The following is a 19,047-nucleotide window of genomic DNA, read 5'->3' as shown; positions in this document are numbered from 1 at the left end:
TGAGATAATGTTGCTTTTGGGTGACTAACAAGTTGTGATCGCCTTAATGAAGAACAGTATCCAAAAATAAATTTGGGGTCTACCAGAATCTCCTCCAAAAAGTGACTCAAGTGTGAGCGATTGCAAGGGAACTCTCTCTTGTGTCATGGTGAAGGTAATGTTTTCATAACAGATCAGTCTATTTAGAGACTAGAAAAAGGAAAGCCAAAGATTAAGAATTTGTCAGTGTTTATTCAGAACTGTCAGGGGTAAAGGATGCTTAGATTAAAGGTGGTCTCTATTGGTTCTTTGGAAAGAAATACAGGCAGAGTGGAGAAGTAGCATTTGTTAAGCTATACAAACTTGGTAGAAATAGTACTTAACATCCAGCTCCTTTGGTTTCAATTCTATGCTTACCAGCAACCTTCTGGCTTTGCCAGCTGCTCTCCTAAGTGTATCACCTGGAAAGGTTCACCTAATTCTATTATTTGGAAGGAATATGCTATAGAAAAGACTGACACCAGTTCTCATCACTGTAAGTCAGAAAACCGGCATTGTGGTTTCTAAGTTAGACTCCCAATTTTGTAAGTTTGAACAGGGCAAATCAGCTTCCCAAAGTTCTGTATTCCTAGATGAACTGATCAAATTGAATTCCTTCTAAATCTACAAAACTGAGGATCAGACCCATGGAGCTTAGCTTTATCAGCCAACCATTTCTTTAATATCTTCTTTTAGCTGCAATAACTCTGATACCTACCTTGAAAAAAAATCCCTCAAGTTTTTGCATACACTTTTCATGATATATTGAAAGAGTAATGAATTTGGAATCAGAAAGACTTGGCTTCTGAATTGCTGTTTAACTATGGACAAGTCCCTTTAGTTTCTTGGGGCTTCAGTTTCCTCATCTGTAAAATGGTTGTACTACCTGTAGTATCCATCCCAGAAGAGTGCTAATATATAGTATAAACTATGTCAAACTGCCTACCATTTTCAGAAGAGAGGAGATGTGAGGGAGGGAAAAAAAATTTGGAACTCAAAATCTTGTAAAAATGAATGCTAAAAAATTTCTTGACATGTAACTGGGGAAAAATTTTTTTAAACTTAAAAAAAAGTGTTGTGAGGTTCAAATTTGGTTATGTATATGTAACATGACTATATATAACTTTATATGCTATATAAAAATCAGTGTTGGTCTAGGAGTCAGAAAAACCTGAGTTTCACTTCCACTTCCAACAAGTAATAGCTCTGATCATAGCCAGATCATTTAACCTCTGACCCAGCTGACACATCTCTAAAAGAGTTATATATAATGGTAGCCTACCTTACAGGGTTGTTGTGAAGATCAAGTGAAATTATCTCTGTACAGTACTTTGCAGACTTTAAAGTACTAAATAAATGTAAGTCATGACCCTTTGAATCAAATATTATTATTTAAAAGCACCTGCTAGCATAATGATTATACCATGCCTTAGCTAAAGTCTATTTCCCCCAGCTCCTAGTACCAGTGCTCATTCGACACAAAGGAGATGCTTAATAAATTTTGTTGAACTGAATAATGAATCTAACCAGGAATGTACACATCCATAAATATTCTTTGTGTTTCAGGATTCTTTATCTACATGGTTTTGGGGATGCTGGCTACTTTTCCAATGCCACAGAGTAGTGAGACACAATCCATTATAATCACTACCTGATGGCAAACATATGCTGGCTGTTTGACCATAGAAAGCTATCCCTTTGTAGTACTATTTGATTTACAACACTGGTGTAAGACACTGGAGTTAATCTGGAGTTAAAAATTCATGGAAACCAATCCTGGCCCCAGTCCACTTGGGTTGCTCATAGACTTTAATCTGGCACAATAGGATTTCCCCTTTTTTGGTTACATACTAAGGGCACTAATCACACTGTGCAGTTTTAAAGTTATCTTGCAAAAAAATACTCTTATTCTTGCTATATATGTATAGTTCACAAGGGACAGAAATATATGATTTTTAAAATGAATTTATATTTATTTATGGCAAGTCATCTTGGCTTCTCACCTCCCACCCCAATAAAACATTGGCCAGGTCCTGTTGATTTTCCAGATGTCTCTTGAATCCATCCCTTCTTTTCTATTCCTATTTCTATCACTCTACTTTGATGCCCTTATCATCTCTTGCACCTGGACCACTGGAATAGCTTTCTAACTGGTTTCATCTGCCATCATTCTTTCCTTCTTCTGAATCATTTTCTAACCTGATGCCAGATTAACCATCCTAAACATCATTTTCTCATGTAATTTCCCTCCCTAGAACTCTTCCTATTGCTTCTTACTGCCTAGTGAGAAAAATCTAAATGTCTTTACCTGGCATTCAAGGCTCTTCATGTCTATCTTTCCAGGAGTTTCCTGATACAAATCCTGTACTCTCACTAAACATATCTATCCATCGTCTCCCTTGTGCTTTCTTTCCTGTATGCTTTTTGTGCATTTTCCTCTATCTGGAATGCCTCCTTTCTTTTTTCCCACTATCAAAAGCGGGATCTTCCTTTAAGTCCTAATTCACCTTACACCCTTCCCTAAAATCCTTTTTCTTTTCTTTTTTTTCTCATAATCTCTTCCTTTCTCTGAATTCCTATAGCACTTTACATTTCTCCCACTCTTGTCACCCTTCTCATCTAGCATCCTAAACAGTCTTCTCCCTCAGTTTATCACTTCCCCTACTAGACTATAAACTCTTCAGAGACAGGCTTCCAAGGTCTCTGCCCTTTGAGTCTTCCACAGCAAACAGAGAAATGACTTACATAAGTGCTCAATAAATTTGTGTTTGAATAATATTTGGAGATGCCTAAAGGAAATAGGTTTTTCTAGCCCGGCAAAGAGTAAATAGATGGGATTTAACATTAGCAGAACCAGGAATGTTGATTGACACCAAGATTTTATTATAGTTTTACTCTGAAATAAAAATTTTCATCCTATATTTGCCTTATGGATTTTTTAAATGCACCATCAATTGACATAGCTTAATCCTTTGAGGTATCCTTAAATTTTAGACCTTCTAAAGATCATCATATGAGTATTTTCCATAGCTTAATCCTTTGAGGTATCCTTAAATTTTAGACCTTCTAAAGATCATCATATGAGTATTTTCCCTGAAGGCAGGATAAGAAAAATAAATTGATAGAGCTAGATGAACATATTTATATGACTAGAAGACACATAAAATGTGGAGTGGGAAAGAATCTTGAATTATCGTTCATAGACCTTTAAGGAAAAAGAAAAGAAAAGGAAAAGGATTTTTGGGAAGGATGTGAGTTTTAAAGTATTGTTTGAATCAGCGCTACATGGAGTCAGTGAGTTAGACTAAGTGAACTTTCAAGGGTTCTCTTCTAGGCTATGATTGAATAATTTTTGTTAGCTTCAGCATATATTCAATTCAATTCATCAAGCTTACTAAGAGACTATTCTGTACAAGGGATCATAGTAGGTATTTGGGATTCAAAGACAAAAAGAAACAGTTCCTGACTTCAAGGAACTTATATTCTATTGGAAGGATACAGCATGTACATAGAAAAATTAGTACAAAATATAGACAAAGTCAATACAAAGTAATATTTGGGGAGGAGAGCATAATGGTGTGGGGGATCAGGAAAGGCCTTGTATAGAGTAAGAGATAGTATCTGAGCTGAGATTTGAAAGGAAAGTATTCTGTACATGAGGGACAGACAGAGCAAAGCCATTGAGTTGGTAGATGGACCACCATGTAAAAGAAACAGCAACTAGGCCATTTGGGCTAAATTTTTGAGGCCAAAAGAGGGAAGTAATATGAAATTACTCTAGAAAGTATTCAGATTACAAAGAACTTTAAAGGTTAAACAGAGAATTTGTACTTTATCCTAGAGGCAGTGGAGAGCTCTGAAGTTTCTTAACCAGAGAAGTAACATGGTCAGACCTATGCTTTAGGAATATTAATTTGGTAGCTGTGTGGAAGTTGATTGGAGAGGGGTGAGGCCAACCACAGGGAGACGTGATGAGAGGCTGAATTGGAGTGATGGCTGCATGACCCTGAGAGGAGGATATGTACATGAGATGTTGCAGAAGTGGGTTAGACAAGACTTGGCAGTTGATTAGATGGGAAACTGGGGGTGAGGAAGAGAGAGAGGTGAAAGATGGTTCAAAGGAAGGATGATGGTATCCTTGACCCAAATAAGAAAGTTAGGAAGAAGAGCAACTTTAGGGGAAAATAAAATGAGTTCCATTTTGGACATAATGAGTTTGAGATGCATATATACAAAACTTTGAGAGATACTCCTTTTTTTTTTCCTGTAAAGAAAAATAACCAAATTTAACTTTTCACCACTATCCTGTAATATTCTAAAGATATAGGAAGACCAGAGGATTGTAAGATTTACTATTGTCAGGAACCTTAGGAATCATATTGTCCAATGCTCTCATTGTATACACAAGAACACTGAAACCCAGAAAGGCTAAGGAAATTGTCCCAGATCACACAGGGGAGTAAGTAGTAATCCAGAATTAAGTTTGAGAGCCTCCAACTTCGAGTCTAGTGTTTTTTTCCATTCTAATCCAGTTGTCTCCTAAAGTATGAGTTTGGTTTAACATGAAATAAAGCACTTTCCCAAAAAACCTTTCAAAAGTTATTTTCATCTCCACTTGGGGAAGATATCTGAAATTATTCACTCATAGATCTAGAAACATAGGTATGTTAAGAGCTCCAAGAACTTATTTAATTCCTCAAAATCCAAACACCAAATTGTAACAGGATGGTAATCAGTCCTCAAAATTAAATGCTCTCGTGAAATAGTACAGACTGTCCCAAGCCTTAGGTTCAGGCTTGGGTCAGTTTTGACCTGTCAATGTTGCCAATAACTACCATTGAGAATTATTCTAAGAAACACATTTTCTATGATCATGGCAGCTTAAATTAATAATCACAACTTCTAAAATAGCCCTATAGGAACATGACTATTAGAACTCATGTTGTTCAAATCTCTCACTTTACAAATGAGGAAATCTGTCTGGAAAGTTACTTTGTTTTGTGAAAATCCAAAGAAGAATGAGTGGAAATGAAATTATAAGCCAACATGATTAAGAGCTTATAAATAACTTATTTTCCATAAAGTCTTGAGTTCAAGTACCTTCTTAAATTACATTGCTGCTTAATTACAAATTAAGACCTCTTGCTGACAGAATCATTAAACTGTAGAATTTTAAGGCTGGAAGGGGGTGACCTTGGTCAATCAACCCAACCCTTTCATTTAACAAATGAAGAAACTGAGGCCCAGAAAAACTGGGATGATTGCCACTATTTTGCTTTTAAAAAAAAATTGGCTATTTTGGGGGAAGAAATAAAAACCATCTTATTTTTTTAAAACAAACCAAAAATAGGAACACAAATAAGTTTTAAATTTTACTGTGTAAGAAAAAATAAACAAAAAGACTTTTCAACATTTATCCCTCTACTCTCAGTTGCCAAATTAGTTCAAAGTACATGTTCATTAAAGGAGTAAAGAAAATAGGATCTGTGGCTTACTTACCCGGTGTTCTTCTAGCATGAATGAGAATAAGGGAAAAAGGCCTCTCTCTTCCTGATTTTATAACTTTTCACCACTGTTTTTCTCTCTCCCGACTTACAATCCCTCTTTTCACCCCCAGGATCACATGAAAGCAAGCGTTCTATAAATGTGAGTTGGCTTCAGGTTGAGAACACTATGCTGGATGGCGGCGAAGTGTAAGGAATCTGACCCTGGGAGCTTTACTGCTGTGACACGTCAGTTCTCAAAAGGAATTTTCAGTTGCAAGATGAGAATAACACTAGCCGCAGCGAGCTCTCAGGTAGAGCTGAGGGGAGACTATTCCTTTCCTTGGACTGCATATTTAGGAGAATTGTGCCGCCTCTTTGGAAAACGAAGGCATCCTGGACGACTAGCCTTCTGCTGGCAGATTCATTAACTGAAGCAGCCCTATTCCTTGACTTGGCCAAATTGTGCTTTAAACTAAGACTGGAAGTGGGGAGTTGGGGTGGGGGGAGGGAAGGTGAGGGAAACAACCTGGAAAGTTAATAGACCTTCTGATATATAGGGTGGCAGGTCAGGCTGACCGTGCAGGCCCCTATAGGTTTCATAAAACAAAGCAGTTGTCTTTTTCTTGGAAAACCTTAAATAAATCCCTCTTTATTTAACTCTAAAAGTCAACTAGTCTTACTGAAAATGTTCAGGTTTTAAAAACTTCTTCTTTTTTGGCCCCAGCCTAGGAGGTGGCATTGATCTGAGTTTGAATATTGCCTCTGGCTTTTACTAGCTATGGGACTATATACACTTCACCAGTCTGATCTTTAGATAACCCTCTAAGACTATAAATAGGTTTTATTTCTGGAAAATTGAAAGTAATTCCCGTACTGTATTATAACATTTTTTTTGGTAGGCCTCAAAATTTCTTTTTTGTTTTAAAACATTTTTATTGATACCTTCCCCCCCCCCCAAATCAGCAAGCTTTTATTAGTTGTTTACTATGTGCTAAGTGCACAAAGAAAGGCAAAAACAGTCTCTGAGTTCAAAAAGTTTACATTTTCTTTTTTTTTTGTGGTGGGGGAAGTTAATATTTTTTAAATTTCTAAACTTAAGAAATAAAACAACCATTTCCATAACAAAGTGGTATAGAAAAACAGATGATTGCGCCCAGAATTGCAGATCAATTATGTACAACTTGCTATTCCTTTCAAATATACAACAAAGTTTTTATTTACCTTTCCTTTTTTCCTCCTCCCTCCCCTCACCCCCATCTTAGAGATGGCTACCATTAGACACAAATATATACAGTATATATGTATATGTGCTCATACATATATTACATGCATACACATATATGTGTACAGACATACACATATATGTGTACAGACATGTACACATACATGTATGTATATGCACACATATATGTTAGTTCTTTCTCTTAGGATCTTTGCAGTTAATTTGGGTATTTGTAATAGAATTCTCTGGTTGTTCAAAGTTGTTCTTAAAACAATATTGCCATTACTGTATTACAATGTTCTCTTGGTTGTGTCCATTTTGCTCTCCATTATTTTGTGGAGGTCTCACCATGCTTTTCTAAAAGTATCAAACCCATCATTTCTTATAGCAGAGTAATATTCTATCAAGAACATATACCACAATTTGTTCAGCCATTCCGCAATTGATGGGCATCCCCCCACTCCCCAATTTCTAGGTCTTTGCTACCACAAAGAGAGGTTCTACAAATATTTTAGAACATATAGGTTCTTTTCCTTTTTCCTTAATCATCTTGGGAAACAGACCTAATAGTGGTATGACTGGCTCAAAGGGTATATAGGCAGTTTAATAACTCTTGGGGCATAATTCCAAATCTCTCTCCAAAATGATTGGATCAGCTCACAGATCCACCAACAACAAATTAAGGTCCCAGTTTTTCCATATCCCCTCCAATATTTGTCACTATCCCCTTCTATTATTTTATCCAATCTGATAGGTGTAAAATGATATGCTCTCATATGCTCTTACTAGCTATGTGTCTATACACAAGGCACTTAACCAGTCTGATCTTTAGACAACCCTCTAAGACTATAAATAGATTTTATTTCTGGACAATTGAAAGGAATTCCCATACTGTATTATAACATTGTTTTTGGTAGGCCTCAAAATTTCTTTTTTGTTTTAAAACATTTTTATTGATATCTTTCCCCCCCAAGTCAGCAAGCTTTTATTAATGCTCTCCTATTATTTACATCCCTAATCTCTTCTTGTGATTTAGTCACTTAGTATTCCTCAAGCTCAAATAAGCATACAAAAAAGAACCACTCTTTCTGACTTTGTAACTTTTCAAAACTTTTTCTCTTTCCCTTCTCATGTTCCCTTATTCACCCCATAGGATTACATGAAAGCATTCTACAAATGCGGGTTGGTTTTAGGCTAAGAACTCTATGCTAGAGGAAATGTCTCCTCCCAGAGACCTATCCTTTATAACAAAGAAGAAAAAAGAAAAAAATACTTCACATCAAAAAAGTCTAACATTACATACAGGGTTTTGTACTGAGTCTCCCACCTCTTCAAAGAAGCACGAGAGGAGCCTTCTCATATTTCTTCTTTGGGGTCAGGCTTCTTGTTGTTCAGGTGTTTAGTCATGTCTGACTCTTAGTGACCTCATTTGGAATTTTCTTGGCAAAGATACAGGAGTGGTTTGCCATTTCCTTCTCTAGCTTATTTTACAGATAGGGAAACTAAGGCAAACAGGGTTAAGTGACTTGCCCAGAGTTACACAGCTAGTTAAGTATCTAAGGTCAGGCTTAGTCCTTTATTATTTTACTGCATTCAGCTTGAATTGTTTTGTTGCTGTCGTAATTTTCATTTACACTATTATAGTCATGTATGTTTTTTTCATAGTTCTGCTTACCTCACTTCGCATCAGTTCATATAAATCTTCCTGTATTTCTCTATATTCATCATATTCAGTGATTCTTATTACAATATTCTATTACATTCGTGTAATAGGCATCAGTCAGTAGACATCTACATTTCTTCTGTCTTTCTTTCATTTAAGCTACTACAAAAAGTGCTGCTAAAAATATTTTGTAGTACACAGGGCCTTTCTTTTTATCATTGAATTCCTTGGGCTATATGCCTGGTGGCAGAATCTCTGAGTCATCCAAGAGTGTTAACATTTTAGTCATTTTCTTAGCATGTTTTCAAATTGCTTTCCTGAGAAGCTGGACCAATCTACATACCCACCAACTATACATTAATGTACTTTTCTTTCTACAAATTCTCCAACATTGACTTCCCTTCTTTTTGGATATGTAATTTCAGCTAGATAGCACAGTGGATAGAGCATTGGGCCTAAAGTCAGGAAGACCTGAGTTCAAATATGGCCTCAGATACTAGCTGTGTGACCCTGGGCAAGTCATTTCAACCTGTTTCTTTCAATTTCCTCATCTGTAAAATGAGCTGGAGAAGGAATGGCAAACCACTTCAATACCTTTGCCAGAAATACCCCAAAAGGGGTTATGAAGAGTCAGACACGAATGAAAATACTTCAACAACAATTTCATTGATGTAGGGAACTCTTGGTAAGGAAATTCTCTCTACTGATAGAGATAAGCACTTGCTCTGAAATTTAGTCCTAGAGTGTAACCTAGAGCTAGGACACTGAGAGATTAAGTGACTTGCCAATAACACACAACCAGCATATACTACAGGTAAAACTTGAATCCAGGTTTTCCTGATCCTGACTTAGCAGTCTATCAACTATACCATGTTGTGTCCTGGTACATTAAACACTTTAAATGATTGGGAGTTTAAAGGATTTGGTTGGGATTTTAGAAAGGCAGATGTCTATAAGAAGATCAACTTTAAGATTATAACCATTTAAGATTGTGAGGTTCTAAAATGCCTAATAATTAAAACACTTGACTAAATGTTAGTAATGTATCTGCTGCTTATTAGCTGTGTAACCTTGGGTAAGCACTAACTTCTCTGAGTCTGTTTTTCTCTTCCATGAAATGGAAACACTAATACCCAGCCAGCTTACCTCACAGTGTTGTTATAAGGCTCACATTCAATGATATTCTGGTATAAATTCTTTTAGCATGGAAAGCAAGTATGTGGTACTATTATTTGAACGTATATATTATAACACAAATAATAGATCAAGTGTAACAATGATCACCCAACACACGATAAACACGACCATTTTAAAGTTTGGGATTTTTTTTCCTTTTGTTAAAGATGATTTTTTAATACATTTCAGAGAGGAAAAGTGCAATTCCAGGTGCCAGGTAGAAGCACTTTGAAGGATTTATTTACCACTAATGTTTTTAGGTCTCTCATCCTGACTACATGATATGCAGTTAAATTGACAATCTATAGAATTCGTCTATAACAGAATCTTCAGAGCTTAAAAGTCTTTTACTCCAATCTATACCTGAAAGAGCATCCTTTTGACAGCATACCAGACAAATGGCTATCAGGAAGACAGTGAAAATACAACAAATCTCTAACACAGTAGGGAACAATACATGAAATCTTTTTCTTCTTCTTTTTAACTTTTATTTGTTTTATCTTTAATTTATGGAATAAAACAAGCATTCCCATAATAGAATAATAGTATAATAGAAAAAAATAATTGCACATGAAACTGCAAATTTGTTATGTACAGCTTGCTATTCCTTTTAAATGTATAGTAAAGTTACCAAGTAAATTTCTTTTTTTCTTTCCTCCATTACCCTAGAGATAGCTACCATTAGATACAAATGTGTGTGTGTATATGTATATATGTAAAATAATTCTATTTATACTTCTATTAATCAGTTCTTTCTCAATGGAAATAGGGTCTTTCTTCATATGTCCTTTGTAGTTAATTTGGTTATTTATAATAGTGAAAATGACTTATTCACTCAAAGCTATTCTTCTGAACAGGAAGGACAATGTAGAAGAAATTGTAACTCGAGGTAGCAGGAGAGGACACTGAAAGGTAGAAAGGATAAGGAATAGAGTGTGAGGTTCTGTTCCACAGCACAATTAACATGGATTAGGACAAGGAGGACACAGAATCCATATGCTTCTCTGATCCATAGCTTTGGTATATACTGATGTAGTGCCAACGGGGCTAACAGGTACATAGGAGGGACAGACACAACAGTCATTGCCTTTCCCAGTCAAAACATGCTGACCCTCTAGGCTTGAAAAATAATGTTTGAGCTCAGAAATGAACACAAGAAGAACAGCCTTGGAAAGTCTTTGGGAAGTTACAAAATTCTTTTAATGACCCTAAGCTTCTGACTAAAGCAAAGGCTCATTTGAAAAAAAAGACATTATTCTCCTGGTGTGATAGGTCACAGAGGTATGAAATACTACTGTCTCTGAAGAACTGAAATTGGGTATCATTCAAAGAGCAATAGTTCACAGAAGGTTATAACATCATGAACATGGTGTTTGTCCAGAAGAAGTTGTGATGTTGTTTTCAAAAGAAAGGTAAATGATCTTATCAAATAAACTAATAATGGAAAAGATCATCTGGTCATGTGGAAAGAGTGAGGACTAGCTATATGCTCCACTAGTACTTGTATGATTTCAAGAAAACATATAGAATTAAATGTCTCTGCTAAGGGTCTAAGACCCACGATATATAGGCAACTAACAGATTATATAAAACCACAAGCTATTTCCTGATAGATAAGTGGTCAAGGAACATGAACAAATAATTCTCAAAGGAATTGTAAGTGATTAATAACCAGATGAAAGAATTCTCCCAAAACACTATAATATAAATGCAAACTGAAACAGCTCTGAGTTTTTACCTCATACCCGGGAAATTGGCAACAATGACAAAAGATGGGAATAATCAATGTTGGAGAGGTTATGGAAAGACAGGTACACCGATGCATTTTGGTGGTTTTCCAAATTAGTAGAATCATTCTGGAAAGCAGTTTGGAAGCATGCTAAGAAATAAATAAAACAGTCCTATTCTTTGACTCAGCAATTCAGTGCTAGTTATGTACTAGGCAAGGAGGTCAGTGACATAAAGAAAGGCCCCATATATATCAATATATTTATGCAACATTTTTTTGTGTTACTAAAGAACTAGAAACAAAGATACCCATCAATTGGGGAATGACTAAACAAATTATTTTTGGAAGATTACTGTGTGTAAGAAATAACAAATGAGACAAATACAGAAAAGCATGAAAAGTCTTATATAAACTGAAGCAAACTGATGTAAGCAGAACCAGGAAAACAACATACTCAGTGAGTACAAGAACGTAAATGGTAGGTATAATGATGACAACACAATCAAAATAGAATGTTATGGAATTAGAATGACCAAGTTTGTCACCAAAGAAGAGATACGAGATAACTCCTTCCCCTCAATTGTAGAAACTGTGGACATGATGAACACGAGATACTGAATGTAACAGGCTTCTTTTTTTATTTTTATCATATTGTTTAGTTTTGCAGAACATTTTTTTTACCTTCATATTTTAGTATTAGGGGCAACTGGGGACAAAGGGGAGGACTACAACAGCAAATATAGGTGTTATAAAAACAAAAGTTATCTATAAAAATTTATCTTAAAAATAAAATAAGGGAGAATATAAAGGTCTCAAGCACGTTGTGTAGACTACCTTATGCTGAACTCATGGGACAACATGAGCAAGAGTTTCATGGGATGACCCTATGTTATAATCTTTATTGTTAAGGGAAATATTCACATTGACTAGATTACAGGTACATTGGCATAGTGAAGTATGGGAGTCGTCAGGCTGTAAAATATTCATTCTGCCATGATTGTCCTGGGTTATAACTTAAGCAAATGGGAATGTTTAGTTAGGTAGTTTATCATCTGCTTTCCTGACTCCCTTTCTTCAGATACACATGAATGAAGATGAAGTTTCTTAAATGGAACCAAATGCAATTGCTTTCTTAGCTTACAAAGAAAAGATTTTATCAGTTCAAATATATCTTGAGTCCTACTCTAACCTGTAGAACTGGCTTAATGCCGTTCATTCATATTATCATTGTCATCAGCTTAGCATATAATGAAACCATTTTGCAAAGATGAGCAATTCTTGCATAATTTTCTTTTTAAGCTGGAGCAGGAAGCTCCAGGTTACTACTCTCTGCATAGTTCTTTTTTTCTTTTTCTTTGGAGAGGTCAAATTACATTTTTACCAACTTCAAAGGACTATCCAAAAATCTCTGCTTTAATGGAATTTCATTGAATCAAGTTGACAGAAATAAAAAGTCCATTGATTGGGGTTTCTTTTCACACAAAGATTTTCATTTAAAAAATATTTGTAGTAATGAGACCTAGCCTGTATGTAATGTATGTTGTGGTGAGTATCATGGCATTAGGTTGAACTCAATATTCAATCTTTCTCTCACATAGAATCTTAAGGATAATTTTTTTGTTCTTAGCCTTCTAAGCACTTAGAAATCATTAGCAGTCATCTGAAACTTTGGACATAATATTTCCTTTGTAGTTGCTCCTACACTAATGACTAATCCTGGTTTTTCTTATTTTTCTTGGATGAGAATTGGGCAAACTCTTTTAACTCCTTGTCTACCCTTGACCTCTATATACAATCAATTGCCAAATCTTGTTAATTCTGCATTAACATTTCTCATCTCCATGGTGGACATGTATGGGAGCTGGCCCCATAATGGCTCCTGGTCTCCAGGGTGTGCAATTCTTTTGTTATTGTTGTTGTTTACTTGTGTCCAATTTTTCATGAGCCCATTTGGGGTTTTCTTGGCAAAGATACTTAAACAGTTTTCCATTTCCTTCTCCAGATCATTTTACAGAAGAGGAAACTGAGGCAGATGGAGTTAAATGACTTGTCCAGGCTCACACAGCTAGTAAGTGTCTGAGGTTGAATCTGAACTTAGGAAGATGAATCTCCCATTTATGTCTCATTGTACATATATTCCTTATAAATCCTTTTCTGGACATATACATATTTCATTACATCTTTGTACCATTTCTTAATACAAATCATCATTGGTAGTACAGTCTATTTATATCTGCTGTGTATCTTTCCATTACCCTTTGGATCAATTACCATTTTGATTCTTTTGAGATCGTGGTGCTGTGACACCAAGTAACTCAAGATCGTTAAAAGCACTTTGTAGTTTCCTAAATACAATCCAACATGATCGATCTCTTTCTATTCACTTCTAGGCTTAATTTATTCATTTGTAGCAGCTATCCAAAGCATATACACATATGCATCTGTTTGTATAGTATATATGTATGTATGAATATATATACACATATATATATACAAATATATTTGCATTTATATGAAAATATTTGTATTTGCTCTTGCACACACATACATATATTTTTGTGTATGTGCATATATATGTATATAGACATACATATATGCATGATATACACTTATACTAATGTGCTGCATGTTATAAACTGGAAAACACCTCAACAGCAAATTTTAAAAAATATAGTCTACTATATTTATCCCATGGATTCACATGTACTGTTATTGATAGAAAATATAGACTACTGTGATTGCTTCATAAGAATATTTTAGCTGCAGATGGCATGAAATCTAATAAATTGAAATAAGTTCAAAAATGTAGATTTTTTTAAAAAATGAAAATGATGTATTATAATGGAATCTGCACTGATGGAACTCCAGTTGATGAAAGGATGAATGAAAGGTTGACAATCACTAGCCTATAATTAGACCCCTTATACAATTTATATACATTGCATTGCATAGGTAGTTAATCTTTATACAATTAATATCCTTTTCTCAATCCATTAGTAGATATAGGAACAGAAATTAATGACCAGACAACAAGGTATTAAATGAACTATTAAAGATATGTCTATGTCCCTTTACAAAACAAATGAGTTTTTCTTTGATTGAATTGGATGGGGGCAAAATCATTGGTTGGGTAATAATTGGCCACATCTCTTGTGGCCTGCTAAAAGGCTCAAGTGAGTAGCATTGTGGAGTGTACAAACCCCATTCTCTGCCCCCAGTTTCCCACTCCCTTTCTCTCATTCATTTGGACTCTTCCTGTGCAACATCCCACTCCAGATCTACCCTTTCCATTGTGCCCTCTGCCAAATTCTCCTCTGAGGCTTATGGTCTCCAGTCTATGCCATCTTTCTATTATACAGTCCAAGTCTTTATTGCTATTGACAGACCTCCAGGACATTTTCCTTCCTCAGTGAATTCAGTGCCTGGCTCCGTATTTCTCATCATCACAACTCCTACTCTCATACTCAGGAACTTCAACAAAGTCAATAAACATTTAGTGTCTATTTATCATGTATATCGGTTGCTTGTGTATATTTGTTTACTTATTGTCTTCCCCTTTAGACTGTGAGCTCCCTGAGCTTCCTGTCTTTTGCCTCTTTTTGTATCCCTGGCATTGCATGCACCCACACAGCTGTTTACAATTTAACTCCCATATTAGAATGTGAATCGAATACTTGAGGTCAGGAACTATTTTTGTCTTTCTTTGGCACATAGTAAGCACTTAATAAATGCTTTTTGAGTGACTGACCCCATACCAGAGGGCATCAGTTCATCAGGCTGCACTATGGGGGTTCATCCAGGATATATTTGTTTTCTTTTTCTATCTTCAGGTGTACATTGGAGAGATCCTCCATGCAGGACTCTCTTTGGATACCCTAGGTTTTCAGAGGTTCAATGGAGAAATTTTAACATTTTTTTCTTTTGTTTTGGACTACATTTGGATACGCAGTTTTCTGGTGTATTTCCTCTAGCAGAGAGGCTAGTTTCTTTGAGATAACTTCAGCATGATTGAATGCTTGAGTAGACATCTGTTGTACCCATTTTGAGTATAACAGATTCTCCCATAATGCATTATGGACATTGCATCCTTAGAATGTTGTTGCATCTAAAGCATACTATGGCAACTAACCCAGTAAGTCCCAGATGGTAGCAGAGACAACCACTCTCCATGGAGACATAGAAAGAAGTATTCTAAGCAGGAAGCAGCTTCAATAAGGAAGACCCTTGGCAGCAAAGAAGAGAGCTAACTTTGGATTCAAGAGAGAATCAGCACTGTAATTTGAGAGTTTAGTCATGGAAATGATGAGGTATGGGCTCTGAGAGCCCCTTTAAGATCTCCTTGAGTTCTTGAGGTATAGGCTCTGGGAACCCCCCTTGAACTATGATTAAATCATCTCATTTGATGAGGCATTTGCATGGGGCAATAAGCCTTACATTGTGGGCCCAAACCTCTGTTTGGCATTCCTCTGTTACTAGACTTCCCATCCTTGAGCCTATCAAAATATCAATTAACCCTTGAACTGGCCTAGCCCACCATTGTCTGTAGTCTCCAGCAGCTTCCCACCCTTAATCACTCATTGACCTCTTTAACTGCTGCTGAAGAACCTCCCCAAACTCCTCCTCTAGACCACCCCTAGATTCCTCCCATAACTTTCTCTATATAAGACCCCATCTTCCCTCCATGTGTGTGAGAGCACCATAGAATGACCTAGCACAGACTTACTCTGTGTCCAATACAAGAGAACTTTTAATAAATTTTTCTTTAGCTGAGAAGACTTGAGTCAAATACATTCGGCAGGACAGGACCTGGGGTGTTGGTATTTTGGGGTCTCCAGAGTAACCCTAACCCTCTTTATGGGTAACCTCTTCAATGTTTTCTCTAGCAGGGAATAGTATGAAGACTCCATGAAAATAAAGAGACTTCAGATTCCTACATTACAAGAGTCATGAGTTTTCCTGCCTACATAGATTCTTCATGTGTGTACCTCATATGGAGTTTGTTCCCATTCTTCAAACAGGTTCTGTGTGTAATTGTGGGAGGTATACCACTGGTTTGTGTAGGGAAATGTTTTGTAACTATTGTTTTTACTCTGCCATCTTCGTTGAATGCTTTTGCTGTGAGCTATTTGTGTCTACTAGCTATTAAAGGAAAGTGCACCAGTGGGTGCTCATGAACTCTTTTAAGAATGATTCACCAGGTCCTAGAACCCTAGAATATTGCCACCCCTCTGAGGAAGCAACCAGTGTATAAGTGCAAGCGAGGAAACTGGCCCAGAAGGAGTGTTACTGATGTTTCACTGTATTGAGAAATATGAATGAGAAGCTACCTATAGTTTTTCAAGTTGTAACAAGAATAATTGATTTTATTAATAATAATAGGACTTCCCATCCTTGAGCCTATCAAAATATCAATTAACCCTTGAACTGGCCTAGCCCACCATTGTCTGTAGTCTCCAGCAACTTCCCACCCTTAATCACTCATTGACCTCTTTAACTGCTGCTGAAGAACCTCCCCAAACTCCTCCTCTAGACCACCATGTGAACTAAGAGGAGAAATTATCATTTTTTCTTTAGTGATGATATAGATGCAACAGATTCATTTTATGACAAAAATATTCTCCTGAAATTTGTATTCTTGGTGCATATTTCTGAAAAACAGTAAGGTCCTCCAAATCATATTTCAATCTAGAAGAATAAAATTACTGCCACTTATGAAACATTTGGACAGCTAGATGGTACAGTGGCTATGATGGGGTGATGGGACCTGTACCCCTAAAAGGAAAAGACCATGTCTTGGAAAGCTACAGCCCTTGCCAGCAGGAAGCAGTTTCCCTGAACTTTCCTACACAACCCAGTCTCTGGGATTGGCCTGAGGCATCTAGACCTTCCCAGTCCACCTAGATACTCAACAATCCTTTTAACTGCCCTTTCACAGAGGCTCTCCCACCACTCAACTCCTTGTGGTCTGCACCTGTACCACCCCAGGCTATTTACCACTCCTTAATCCCATCCAGATCTTCTCACAGTCTTTTCTTATACATGTACCAATTTTACCTCCATTAAATTTCAGAAGATTCACTTAGAATCTAGCCCACTTTTATCAGCTCACAAATAAACTGCTACTTTGAAAGAAGGCTTGAGTGGTCAAATTCTTTTGAGGCTGACCCCCTGTGTCCTTGCATTTTGGAGTTCCCAGTACCCCAAATCATAAGATACTCATCATCAGGCCTAAAGTCAGGAAGACTTAGTGTGACCCTGGGCAAGTCACTAAACCCTGTTTGCCTCACTTTGCTTATCTATAAAATAAGCTAGAAAAAGAAATGGCAAACCATTCCAGTGTCTTAGCCAAGAAAACCCCACAATGTGGTGATGAATAGTCAGGACCAAACAATAACTACTGCACACTTTAATATGGCAGCACTTTAATAAGTGGCATAGTGTATAGAGTCAGGAAGACTCATCCTCCCGAGTTCAAATCTGGCTTCAGACACTTCCTAGGTGTGTGAGTCTGGGCCTGTCTGCCTCAGTTTCCTCATCTGTAAAATAAGCCAGAGAAAGAAAGTACAAACCAGTCCAGTATCTTTGCAAATAAAACCCCAAATGGGGTCACAGTCAGACGTGACTGAACAAAACATTTAGAGCTACAGAAAATAAATTTGTAAAATGATGTTTTTGTTTCCCAATTTTTAAAAACTTGCCTTGCAAATGAAATTTTAAAAATGACCAACTTATTAATACTTTATTAATCATTTGACCAATATGAAGAAACAATACATTTTATTTTAAAGACTGGGATTTGTGGATGAAAATAATGGATAATGAAACCATTTGTTGTTTACAAAGAAGATACATTTGTTCTTACTCCATCAGAACAAGAACTACTGAAATCTTATGTTTTGGCTGTGGGTGAATAAAGAATTATCTGGTATGCTAAACAAAGCAATACAAATTTTACCAGTGTTTGTAACTTTTTATTCATATGAAATAGGGTTTTCTGCTACAGTTTGTTCAAGTGACGAGATATCACTACAATAGTTCTTGGAAAAGGTTTACTGGTAACATATCACCAATAACACCAAGTTTTGTGTTTTTTTAATGAAAAACAAGTGGCCCATTAATCGCGTTAATATCATTTTTACCTGTTACAAAATTAACAATATGAACACTGACACATACATAAGTCAATCAGGTTTGTGCTACAATTGCATTGCACATTTAAGATTTGTGTTGCATAAAAATTGCAAGAAATCCTTAATTCTATTTTAATAAGACATGGACACTGCTGTATTTACAGATATTGTTTTATGAAAAGTGAGAGCATAAGAATGGGGCAGGGGCGTTGCTAAGCAAAGGATGGACCCACCTGCCTGGGGTGGCTGTACGGGATGCGACCTGCGAACTCTTCACTGTCCGCACTGATTTTTCATCAGGGGTCTGTGAAACTTGTTTTAAAAATATTCTGCTTAACTGCTTCTGGTTTGCTGAAATCTTATGCATTTTCTATATTTGAAAAGATTATCCTGAGAAGGAGTCCACAGGCTTCATCAGAATGCTTCCAGGACACACAAGGGTTAAAAACCGCTGGCGAGGGAAAGTGGGAACAACCTTCCCCTACAAGTAGCTGCCCTCAATCGCCTCCGTTTTATAAACCAAACTCGTTTTAAGCCTGCTGGGCCACCGTCCGCCTTCCACTAATTAAGTTGCAGGAAGAGAAATTATCTAATTCAGAAGCGGGAAGCCACGGGGCGATGCT

General features: G+C 36.5%; 1 protein-coding gene and 1 long non-coding RNA gene across 3 annotated transcripts in view; both read right to left on the bottom strand.

Annotated features, from left to right (window-relative positions):
• Nucleotides 1-5,955, bottom strand: part of TACC2 (transforming acidic coiled-coil containing protein 2) — a 308,555-nt gene extending 302,600 nt beyond the window's left edge. For both annotated transcript variants that reach the window (XM_069099132.1, XM_069099136.1), the window contains exon 1: nucleotides 5,518-5,955. The gene's annotated coding sequence lies outside the window, so the exon portion shown is untranslated. The remainder of the gene's footprint in view (nucleotides 1-5,517) is intronic.
• An 11,718-nt stretch (nucleotides 5,956-17,673) lies between these two features.
• On the bottom strand, nucleotides 17,674-18,994 carry LOC138169571 (uncharacterized). The gene is made up of 2 exons (XR_011170394.1): nucleotides 18,658-18,994; nucleotides 17,674-17,830 (listed from the first exon to the last, which is right to left on the bottom strand). It is a non-coding gene; the product is annotated as an uncharacterized lncRNA (long non-coding RNA).
• Between the last annotated feature and the right edge of the window lie 53 nt (nucleotides 18,995-19,047).

This window comes from Petaurus breviceps, unplaced genomic scaffold, assembly GCF_028583685.1.
Source record: "Petaurus breviceps papuanus isolate PSGF00001 unplaced genomic scaffold, PetGlider_PUasm1.0 37, whole genome shotgun sequence".
NCBI classification, from domain to species: domain Eukaryota; kingdom Metazoa; phylum Chordata; class Mammalia; order Diprotodontia; family Petauridae; genus Petaurus; species Petaurus breviceps.
This window is presented reverse-complemented; position numbering and strand designations above follow the sequence as displayed.